The sequence below is a fragment of the Hyperoodon ampullatus genome (genome assembly GCF_949752795.1).
Source record: "Hyperoodon ampullatus genome assembly, chromosome: 5".
NCBI classification, from domain to species: domain Eukaryota; kingdom Metazoa; phylum Chordata; class Mammalia; order Artiodactyla; family Ziphiidae; genus Hyperoodon; species Hyperoodon ampullatus.
Genome location: NC_136918.1, coordinates 95,129,171 through 95,142,039, shown reverse-complemented (window position 1 = coordinate 95,142,039; position 12,869 = coordinate 95,129,171).

The window sequence follows — 12,869 nt, the reverse complement described above, 5'->3', positions numbered from 1 at the left end:
TCCATTGCAGTTATTAAATACTGCAATTTGGACACAGTCTCTGGTTTTGTGAGTCATAGTCTAGTGTCATTCCAGTATAAAATTAGGATTAATTTAAAACAGTCACAAACTTCATGGGTATTGTATATAACTGAAATATATATCTCCTGAATAGCCCATTCAATTTTTTTTCCTCTTGAATTAACTTCTTAAACAAAGATATGCACTCATATCAAGAAACCCAAAAGGACAATGGTGGATTTAATGTCATTAAATAACAATTATGATGAACGTTTGTAGACTTTTTCTGAATGCGTTTATGCCTACCGGTACAGGTGCACTGTAAATACTAAGGTAGCTATAGCTATCATAGTTCCTTATATGAGTGTTATGTGAAATAATAAGTGTGCCTCTAAGAGGAGAAGCACAAACATCATACACATACGTAGCCAAACATTTACAAGCCTCTGTTGGCCTGTGTGTAGGGCACTGTCTCAGGGAGAGATAAAATGCTGAATAACCTATACTGTAGAAGAATGACCGAATAATCATCTATTTAACATAGCTCCTCAACATTAGACAAGCAAATTTCTTTATAGTTATATCTGAAAACATAGCTGTTTTTGAATGCCTAACTAGTTCCTCTTCTATGACAACATGTGATGAATTGGAAGTAACTATGTAAAGAGTATGTTGCAGACGTGGTGTTTTTTTTTAATGAAATCATATCTAGATGACAAATCCCATTCCAATAAATATAACAAATGAAATTTCTGTTTAACATTTCAAATGATATATGTGCTTCATCTTTCTCTGGTCAATCCTTATTATGGAAGTTTGAATGATGTGCCACTGAAGATAAGACCAGAAAAAATAGAGGTTCCAAGTCTCAGCAAAACTTTGAAAATTGGATGTTATTTTCACATATTCCTACATGCTATAAGAAATTCATAGCAGAGGGAAAGAGAGAGAGAAAGAGAAAGACAGATAAATAACACTTTTTCCTAATTTCACCAGGTAAGAGTAAATACTTTCATCTCCTGTAAATGAGGTGTTCTTCTCTATGGCAGTTTTTATTTGCTATCTTATGTTTTATACTTCAGAACATACTTTATTTTAGCTCAGTTTTCCCCTCAAACCTAAGATCTTTAAGGTCAAAATAAGACTTAATTTTCTTTGTAACTGCTGCAGTACCTGACTCACTGGGTGTTCAGCAAACTGTGCCACTGGAGATTTCATGGATTATCATGCACAGCCCCCAATAGATATGCTGTTCCAACAAAGAGGAAAGGGCAGTAGAGCAGAGCTTGACAATAGAAAAAGCTACCTCCCTATATGCCTCCCTATATGCAATAAACTATCGGTGGAGCAAAAATTATGCAGACCTGGAGGGACATAGTGGCATGCTTCAGAAAGTTTGCTATTCTGGGAACAAGAAGTGGTACTTGGAAAATTTTAAAAAAGAAAAGTACAGTGTCTGCTTTTTCCCCCCTTTTGGATAATGTGTGGTGATTAGTAAACTTGAAAGTAATAAAATGTTCAGGTCATCCAACAAATATTTCACATGTGATTCTATAGATGCCTTAACATAAGGGTTAAAACATTTCTGGAACTCCCTAGACAAAATCATAAAGAATTGGCTGTCAGTAGGCTTTGCCTGTATGTGAGAAGGTAGAGTATTGATGGGGAAGAATAATAAAAAGCAACAGAGACCAAAAATTTCTAAATGGATTTTGAGAAGATATCACATGCAGTGTATTTACATATTTCTTAGAAAATAATACAAATAGTCTAGTTAGTTCAGTCTGGCTGAGCTTACGATGTGTCTAATGTGGACTTGCTTTTTTGCCTGGAAAGTCAATTTTCTCCTCATTTAGAAAGCAGGTTGGCTAAAGGAACAGAGAATTGCAGATTCACAGGATGTATTGAAAATGGGGTTTATTAACTTCACATTTTCTCAGTAGAAAGCCTTTCTACTGTTGTGAAAAGAATAAAATCCAATACATAACTCTGAAAGCATTTTTTACAAGCCTCCACTATGAGTCCTTTATTTGTCTTGGAGAGAAATTGAGTTTTGTATTGGAAAATGTTACTAGAATGCATTCAGTTTCTACATTTCCTATGCTTTGATCTGGAAATGTAAGATATATAATGTATTAACTAAATCTAATACTAGATCATATATGTATGTTTTAAAATTTGAAGCCATTTTATTTCAAAATCACATATATGTGAATCATAGAAATCAAACCATGGATAAAGGAAAGCCCAGAAGATGGTTCAACTGAAAGTAAATCCATCTGATTAAAAATAGTGAGGATACTTTTCAGATGCCTCCAAATATGTCAGTTTCTATCTTAACAATGGGAATTTAGGTCTGGTGAACTTATATATTTCATTTATCCTTAAAGACATATTACTTGTAGTTAACAAGTAAATGAGAAAGGCTAACTGAAACACTAGACCTGCTCTCTGATATTTGAACCCTATTACTTGCAGAGCATTGTTTTTCTAAGTTCAGTACACACAATGCTTTTAGGAGATAATTAATAGTTGTGTTCCTTTTTTTTTTAAGTTGAAAACATAAAATCAGCATTAAGAACCACTGACTTCATAGATATGCTACTCAAAAAGAAGCTAAATTTATTTAAGCAATATTTAAAGAAATTTCCATGTCTCATCTATTCTTTTCTTACTTTTTCTTGCCCTTTGTTTTGAGATAATCAAGTTTTGTTTTCTTTTTAATCATTCTACATTATCTCCTCTATTGGATTTTTTAGCTATACTTTCTTGAACATATTTTTTAGAATTTGGGGACTAAAATTTATGACAGTCAACATTAATATAAATATTAGATCACTTTACTAAAAATATAAGACTTTATAACTGATTAATTCCATTTATTCCTTTATACCTCTACATGCTATTGGGCATATCTTATAACTCCCACCATATATTGCTATTAAGTTTGCCTTAAGCATTCAATAGTATTTTAATAATAATTTGTATTTATCCACATATTTACTGTTTCCATGGGTCTTTTCTACAGACCCAGGCTTCTGTCTGAGATTATTGCCTTTCAAAATAAGACATTTCTATTGTAATTTTGTAGTACAACAAATTTTCTAGGCTTATGTATGTTTGAAATGTCTTTATTTCACCTTCAATTTTAAAGAAGATGCTAGATATAGTATACTAGTTTGATTTATTTTCTTTTATCACTTTAAAAATGTTACATTGTCTTCTGGCTCCATTGTATCTGATATGAGGGATGCCAAATGCTTTTCTTTTTTTTTTTTTTTTTCTGAATGCATTGTGTATATTTTTCATGACTGCTTAAAAAATTTTTTTTTGCTAACTTTTGGATTTCAGCAGCTTACCTATGTTGCATGTAGTGGTGGCTTTCTCTATGTTTTTCTGTTTGGAATTCATTAAGTCCTTGGATCAGTCAGTCACTTAACATCTTTCATCAATTTTAGAAAATATTCTGCCCTTTATTTTCTCTCCTCTCCTGGAATGCCAGTCATATCTAGATTCGGTAGTACGATGTTTCCACACAGGTCTCAGATACTTTAATCTTTTTTAAATTTTTTTTTTCTTACTATACTTTAGTCTGTACGATTTCTACTTACTTTATTTTACAAATTTTCTCTTCTTCTATGTCATCTTCTATTATTTCCATCAAAAAAATTCCTTATTTTATTTATTTATTTATTTATTTATTTATTTATTTATTTATTTAGCTGTATGCAGGCCTCTCCCTGTTGTGGCCTCTCCCATTGTGGATCACAGGCTCTGGATGCACAAGCTCAGCGGCCATGGCTCACAGGCCCAGCCGTTCTGTGGCATGTGGGATCTTCCCGGACCAGGGCACAAACCCGTGTCCCCTGCATCGGCAGGTGGACTCTCAAACACTGCACCACCAGGGAAGCCCAAATTCTTTATTTTAGATACTTTATGTCATTTAATTTTTTATTTTGTTCCTTATTTAGAGTTTCCTTTCATTTCTTGAATTTCCCCATCTGTTTTTCAGGGTTCACAACACTGTGCATTCTGCTGTCTAGTACCTGAAAGGAGTCACTTCATATGTTTTGTCAAAATTAGAATGTTCAGAGCAGGTGGGTAACTCTATTACTAACTCTGTTGTCACAGTCAAACCGAGGAGTTAACATGAATTCATTCTTGTGCTTTATTTAACTTTTAGTTATTCTCTTATAGGCTCCAGAGACTTTGCTGTTCTTGTCTTTTATTGATTCTAGTTCAAATTATTATCATGTATTATTATAGTTAATATGCTTTCATTAATTTTCAAAAATATGATTTTTACTTTCTGGTTTTAAAAATCTCTTGTATTTTTCATTTTAGATTTTTCTCCTAAATTGTACCATGTTTTTTTTGTTGTTGTTCTGAGTATGATATATTTTATTTACTTTATCATCAGCAGTTAAGTTCAATTAAAACTTTTAACAGGCTTCCCTGGTGGCACAGTGGTTGAGTCCGCCTGCCGATGCAGGGGACATGGGTTCGTGCCCCAGTCCAGGAAGATCCCACATGCCGCAGAGTGGCTAGGCCTGTGAGCCATGGCCACTGAGCCTGCACGTCCGGAGCCTGTGCTCTGCAACAGGAGAGGCCACAACAGTGAGAGGCCTGCGTACCGCAAAAACAAAACAAAACAAAATAAAAAAACAAAAAAAAACCTTATAACATATAGAACATATAATGATAGCTATTACCTGAACAAAAAAATAAATTGGAAAAATCAGAACCTGAGAAATATGAACAACTATTACAAATGATCTAATATTCATGTCACTGCAGTCTCAAAAGGAGATAAGAAAGAGAATGGGACTGAAAATTTTTTCAAAGAAATAATGGCTTAAAGTTTCCCAAATTTGGCCTTAAAACCCCAAACAATAGATTCAAAAACTGAGAAATCTGCACATAGCATAAACTAAAAGATATCCACATCAAGACCTCTCCTACTCAAAATTCTGAAAACTAAACACAAAGAAAAAACTCTTGAAAATGACCAGAAAAAAACAATGCGTTACATATAGTGAAAAAACAATTTGAATGTGAGCTGATTTCTCATCAAAAGCCATGGAGACCAGCAAGAAATAGCACAGTGTTTTTCAAATGCTCATAAAAACAAAACAAAACAAAACTGTTAACACAGAAGCCTATATCCAGTGAAATTATTCTTAAATTATGAAGGGAAAATTGAGACAATCTTAGATGAAGGCAAACCAAGATAAATTATCAAGTTCTCTAAAAAGAAAAAAAATGATAAGGGAAGGAATCTTGGATTATCAGGAAAGAAGAAAAATGATGATAAGAGCAAAAATATGGTTAAATACAATAGATTTCCTTCTATTAAATTTTTAAAAATGTGTTTGGTGGTTGAAACGAAAATCATATCACTGTCTAATGTAGTTTGGAACATATGGGAAACACTAAAGAAATCAAAGAAAATCTAACTAAATGGAGAGATGCATCATGTTTATGGATTCGAAGACTCATTGTAGAGATGATGTTAATTCTTCCCAACATGGTATAAAAGTTTAACACAATTTATATGAAAATCACAGCAAAATGTTTGGTATATAAAGACAGAATTATTCCAAAATTCATATGGAACGTAAATGAACTATGATAGCTAAAACAAGTTTTAGAAAGAAGAATTAAATGGAAGCAGTCATTCTACCTGTTTCTAAAAGTAACTATGTGGCTACAGTATTATGTTGTATTGTTTGAGGCATAGACACACAGATCATTTGAACAGAATAGAGCACCCTGAAAGAGACCCATACAAATACTGCCAACTGGTTCATGACAAAGTTGCAAAAGTAAGTCTATTGAAGAAGAGCAGCATTTTCCATTAATAGTACTTGAGCAATGGGATATTATCCATGGAGAGAAGGGAAATGAGCTTTACTTAAATCTCATACATTATACAAAAATTAACTTAAAATGGATCATATATTTAAATATAAATTGTAATGCTCTAAAACTTTTAGAACATAACACAGAAGAAAGTCTTTAGGACTTATGAATCAGTGACGAGTTCTTAGATATGCAATTAAAAGCATGATCCATAAAAGAAAAGTCAATAAATTGTAATTTATCAAAATTCCTGATTTTTGCTTTGCAAAATACTCTGTTCAGAAGATCAAAAACACATTATAGGTTGGAAGAAAATATTTGCAAAGCATTTTTTTTTTTTTTTTTTGGCTGTGTTGGGTCTTCGTTTCTGTGTGAGGGCTTTCTCTAGTTGCAGCAAGCGGGGGCCACTCTTCATCGCAGTGCACAGGCCTCTCACTATCGCGGCCTCTCTTGTTGTGGAGCACAGGCTCCAGACACGCAGGCTCAGTAGTTGTGGCTCACGGGCCTAGTTGCTCCGCGGCATGTGGGATCTTCCCAGACCAGGGCACAAACCCGTGTCCCCTGCATTGGCAGGCAGATTCTCAACCACTGCACCACCAGGGAAGCCCCAAAGCATGTATTTATGACTCATGAGTCCTTACAAAGACTTATACTGGGAATATAAAAAGAACCCTCAAAATTCAGTAGTGAAAAAGAAAAGATCCAATTAGAACTTGGGAAAAAACACATGAAAAGATGTTTAACCAAAGAGGATATATAGATTGCAAGTAAAGAAAAATAAGTCTGTTAAGAGATTTTCAACATCACTAGACATTAGACTGAAAATACAAAGATGATCATTACAAGTTGTTATTATACATTTTTTGTTTCATTTATTTAGATTTAACATATAAGTGATATCATATGATATTTGTCTTTCTCTGACTTCACTTAGTATGATAATCTCTATGTCCTTTCATGTTGCTGCAAATGACACTATTTTATTCTTTTTTATGCCTGAGTAATATTCCATTGTATATATATATATACCACTTCTTTATCCATTGATTTGTTGATGGACATTTAGGTTGCTTCCATGTATTGGCTATTATAAATAGTGCTGCAGTGAACATTGGGGTGCATGTATGTTTTTGAATTATGGTTTTCTCAGGACATATGCCCAGGAGTGGGATTGTAGGATCATAGGGTAGCTCTACTTTTAGCTTTTTGAGGAACCTCCATACTGTTCTCCATAGTGGCTGTACCAATTTACATTCCCACCAACAGTGTAGGAGGGTCCCTTTTCTCCACACCCTCTCCGACATTTATTGTTTGTAGACTTTTTGATGATGGCCATTCTGACTGGTGTGAGGTGGCACCTCATTGTAGTTTTGATTTGCCTTTCTCTATTAATTAGTGATGTTGAGCATCTTTTCATGTGCCTGTTTGCCATCTGTATATCTTCCTTGGAGAAATGTCTGTTTAGGTCTTCTGCCCATTTTTTGATTGGGTTGTTTTTTGGGGTTTTTTTTTTTTTTTTGATGTTGAGCTGCATGAGCTATTTGTATATTTTGGAGATTAATCCCTTGTTGGCTGCATCCTTTGCAAATATTTTCTTCTATTCTGTAGGTTGTCCTTGAGTATGATATTATCTGTGTGTTTGTCATATATTGCCTTTATTATGTTGAGGTAGGTTCCCTCTATGTCCACTTTCTGGAGGGTTTTTATTATAAGTGGATGTTAAATTTTACCAGAACTTTTTCTGCATGTGTTGAAATGATCATATGGTTTTTATTCTTCAATTTGTTAATGTGATGTATCACACTGTTACATAGCTTTTGGAACAGCTGAAAGAAATAGAGACAAAAACAACAGAATACACGTTTTTTTCAAGTGCACATGGAATATTCTCCAGGATAGATCACATGTTAGGACAGAAAACAAGTCTCAACAAATTTAAGAGGATAGATATTATATCAAGCATTTTTTCCAAGTACTATGGTATGAAACTATTTAGAAATCAATTAGAAGAAGAAAAATGGGAAAATCAGAAACCCTTGGAGACAAAACAACATGCTACTAAACAACCAATGGTTCAATGAAGAAATCAAAGAGGCAGTCACAAAATAACTTGAAAGAAATGAAAATAGAAACACAACTTTCCAAAAACTATGGGATGCAGCAAAAGCAGTTCTAAGAGGAAAGTTTATAGCGATACAGGATTACCACAAAAAAACAAGAAAAATCTTTAACAAACAGTCTAACCTTACACCTAAAGGAGCTATGTAAAAGCAAACAAAGTCCAAAGTCAGTGGAAGGAAGAACATAATAAAGATAAGAGTGGGGAAAAACAAAAGAGAGACCAAAAAAGCAATAGAAAAGATCAATGAAACCAAGAGCTGGTTTTTTTAAAAGATAAACAAAATAGATAAACCTTTAGCCAGGCTCATCAAGAAGAAAAGAGAGAGGAACCAAATAAACAAAATAAGAATTGAATGAGGAGAAATAAAAACTGATAACCACAAAGATACAAAAAATTCATAATAGAATACTATGAAGAGCTTTATGCTAACAAATTGGACAACCTAGAATAAATGGACAAATTTCTAGAAACATACAGCCTTCCAAAACTGAATAGGGAAGAAAGAGAGAATCTGAACAGACCAATGAGTAGTAGGGAAGTTGAATTTGTAATAAAAAACTCCCAGAAAACAAAAGTCCAGGACTGGATGGCTTCACAGGCTAATTGCACAAAACATATAAAGAAGAACCAATACCTACCCTTCTCAAAATATTCCAAAAATTGAAGAGGTTGCAACACTCCCAAATCCATTCTACAAACACCATTACTAAGATACCAAAACCAGAAAAAGACACTACAAAAAAAGAAAATTACAGGCCAATATATTATAGGCCATATATATATATACACACACACACACACACACACACACACACACACACACACACATATATACATACATACTATATATGTGTATCTATGTAGATATACACAGTGAAATATTACTCAGTCATAAAAAAAGAATGAAATTCTGCCATTTGCAACAAAGTGGAATGACCTAGAGAGTATTATGCTTACTGAAAAAGTCAGACAGAGAAAGACAAACAGTCTATGTTATCACTTATATGTAGAATCTAATAAATAAAACAAAAAAAACTTATATAACAAAACAGAAACAGATGCACAGATATAGAGAACAAACTAGTGATTACCAGTGAGGAGAGGAAGGGGGGTGGGTGATATAGGGTATGGGATTAAGAGACACAAACTACTATGTATAAAATAAATAAGAAGCAAGAATATATTGTACAGCACAGGGAAATGTAGCCATTATTTTACTTTAAATGGACTATAATCTACAAAAACATTGAATCACTATATTGTACACCTGAAACTAATGTGATATTGTAAATCAACTATACTTCAATAAAAATACAGAACATAAGGAGCTAGCAAAGACAGAGAGAACCTGAGTCTCTCATATATTTCAAGTGAGCATATAAAATGGTATAGCTACTCTGAATAATAGTTTGCCAGTTTCTTTTTTTTTATTTTATTTTATTTTACTTTTTGCTTTATAACAAATTTAATCAGTTATACGTATACGTATGTTCCCATATCCCCTCCCTTTTGCGTCTCCCTCCCACCCTCCCTATCCCACCCCTCCAGGCGGTCACAAAGCACCGAGCTGATCTCCCTGTGCTATGCGGCTGCTTCCCGCTAGCTATCTACCTTATGTTTGGTAGTGTATATATGTCCATGCCGCTCTTTCCCTTTGTCACAGCTTACCCTTCCCTCTCCCCATATTCTCAAGTCCATTCTCTAGTAGGTCTGTGTCTTTATTCCTGTCTTACCCCTATGTTCTTCATGACATTTTTTTTTTCTTAAATTCCATATATGTGTGTCAGCATACGGTATTTGTCTTTCTCTTTCTGACTTACTTCACTCTCTATGACAGACTCTAGGTCCATCCACCTCATTACAAATAGCTCAATTTCCTTTCTTTTTATGGCTGACTAATATTCCATTGTATATATGTGCCACATCTTCTTTACCCATTCATCCGATGATGGACACTTAGGTTGTTTCCATCTCCGGGCTATTGTAAATAGAGCTGCTATGAACATTTTGGTACATGTCTCTTTTTGAATTATGGTTTTCTCAGGGTATACGCCCAGTAGTGGGATTGCTGGGTCATATGGTAGTTCTATTTGTAGTTTTTTAAGGAACCTCCATACCGTTCTCCATAGTGGCTGTACCAATTCACATTCCCACCAGCAGTGCAAGAGTGTTCCCTTTTTTCCACACCCTCTCCAGCATTTATTGTTTCTAGATTTTTTGATGATGGCCATTCTGACTGGTGTGAGATGATATCTCATTGTAGTTTTGATTTGCATTTCTCTAATGAGTAAAGATGTTGAGCATCCTTTCATGTGTCTGTTGGCAGTCTGTATATCTTCTGTGGAGAAATGTCTATTTAGGTCTTCTGCCCATTTTTGGATTGGGTTGTTTGTTTTTTTGTTATTGAGCTGCATGAGCTGCTTATAAATTTTGGAGATTAATCCTTTGTCAGTTGCTTCATTTGCAAATATTTTCTCCCATTCTGAGGGTTGTCTTTTGGTCTTGTTTATGGTTTCCTTTGCTGTGCAAAAGCTTTTAAGTTTCATTAGGTCCCATGTGTTTATTTTTGTCTTTATTTCCATTTCTCTAGGAGGTGGGTCAAAAAGGATCTTGCTGTGATTTATGTCATAGAGTGTTCTGCCTATGTTTTCCTCTTAGAGTTTGATAGTGTCTGGCCTTACATTTAGGTCTTTAATCCATTTTGAGCTTATTTTTGTGTATGGTGTTAGGGAGTGATCTAACCTCATACTTTTACATGTCCCTATCCAGTTTTCCCAGCACCAATTATTGAAGAGACTGTCCTTTCTCCACTGTACATTCCTGCCTCCTTTATCAAAGGTAAGGTGACCATATGTGCGTGGGTTTATCTCTGGGCTTTCTATCCTGTTCCATTGATCTATCTTTCTGTTTTTGTGCCAGTACCATACTGTCTTGATTACTGTAGCTTTGTAGTATAGTCTGAAGTCAGGGAGCCTGATTCCTCCAGCTCCATTTTTCGTTCTCAAGATTGCTTTGGCTATTCGGGGTCTTTTGTGTTTCCATACAAATTGTGAAATTTTTTGTTCTAGTTCTGTGAAAAATGCCAGTGGTAGTTTGATAGGGATTGCATTGAATCTGTAGATTGCTTTGGATAGTAGAGTCGTTTTCACAATGTTGATTCTTCCAATCCAAGAACATGGTACATCTCTCCATCCATTTGTATCACCTTTAATTTCTTTCATCAGTGTCTTATAATTTTCTGCATACAGGTCTTTTGTCTCCTTAGGTAGGTTTATTCCTAGATATTTTATTCTTTTTGTTGCAATGGTAAATGGGAGTGTTTCCTTGATTTCACTTTCAGATTTTTCATCATTAGTATACAGGAATGCCAGAGATTTCTGTGCATGAATTTTGTATCCTGCTACTTTACCAAATTCATTGATTAGCTCTAGTAGTTTTCTGGTAGCATCTTTAGGATTCTCTATGTATAGTATCATGTCATCTGCAAACAGTGACAGATTTACTTCTTCTTTTCCGATTTGGATTCCTTTTATTTCCTTTTCTTCTCTGATTGCTGTGGCTAAAACTTCCAAAACTATGTTGAATAAGAGTGGTGAGAGTGGGCAACCTTGTCTTGTTCCTGATCTTAGTGGAAATGGTTTCAGTTTTTCACCATTGAGGACGATGTTGGCTGTGGGTTTGTCATATATGGCCTTTATTATGTTGAGGAAAGTTCCCTCTTTGCCTACTTTCTGCAGGGTTTTTATCATAAATGGGTGTTGAATTTTGTCGAAAGCTTTCTCTGCATCTATTGAGATGATCATATGGTTTTTATCCTTCAATTTGTTAATATGGTGTATCACGTTGATTGATTTGCGTATATTGAAGAATCCTTGCATTCCTGGAATTAACCCCACTTGATCATGGTGTATGATCCTTTTAATCTGCTGTTGGATTCTGTTTGCTAGTATTTTGTTGAGGATTTTTGCATCTATGTTCATCAGTGATATTGGCCTGTAGTTTTCTTTCTTTGTGACATCCTTGTCTGGTTTTGGTGTCAAGGTGATGGTGGCCTCGTAGAATGAGTTTGGGAGTGTTCCTCCCTCTGCTATATTTTGGAAGAGTTTGAGAAGGATAGGTGTTAGCTCTTCTCTAAATGCTTGATAGAATTCGCCTGTGAAGCCATCTGGGCTTTTGTTTGTTGGAAGATTTTTTATCACAGTTTCAATTTCAGTGCTTATGATTGGTCTGTTCATATTTTCTATTTCTTCCTGATTCAGTCTCGGCAGGTTGTGCATTTCTAAGAATTTGTCCATTTCTTCCAGGTTGTCCATTTTTTTGGCAAAGAGTTGCTTGTAGTAGTCTCTCATGATCTTTTGTATTTCTGCAGTGTCATTTGTTACTTCTCCTTTTTCATTTCTAATTCTATTGATTTGAGTCTTCTCCCATTTTTCTTGATGAGTCTGGCTAATGGTTTATCAATTTTGTTTATCTTCTCAAAGAACCAGCTTTTAGTTTTATTGATCTTTGCTATCGTTTCCTTCATTTCTTTTTCATTTATCTCTGATCTGATTTTTATGATTTCTTTCCTTCTGCTAACTTTGGGATGTTTTTGTTCTTCTTTCTCTAATTGCTTTAGGTGCAAGGTTAGGTTATTTATTTGAGATGTTTCCTGTTTCTTATGGTAGGATTGTATTGCTATAAACTTCCCTCTTAGAACTGCTTTTGCTGCATCCCATAGGTTTTGGGTTGTCGTGTCTCCTTTGTCATTTGTTTCTAGGTATTTTTTAATTTCCTTTTTGATTTCTTCAGTGATCACTTTGTTATTGAGTAGTGTATTGTTTAGCCTCCATGTGTTTGTATTTTTTACAGCTCTTATCCTGTAATTGATATCTAGTCTCATAGC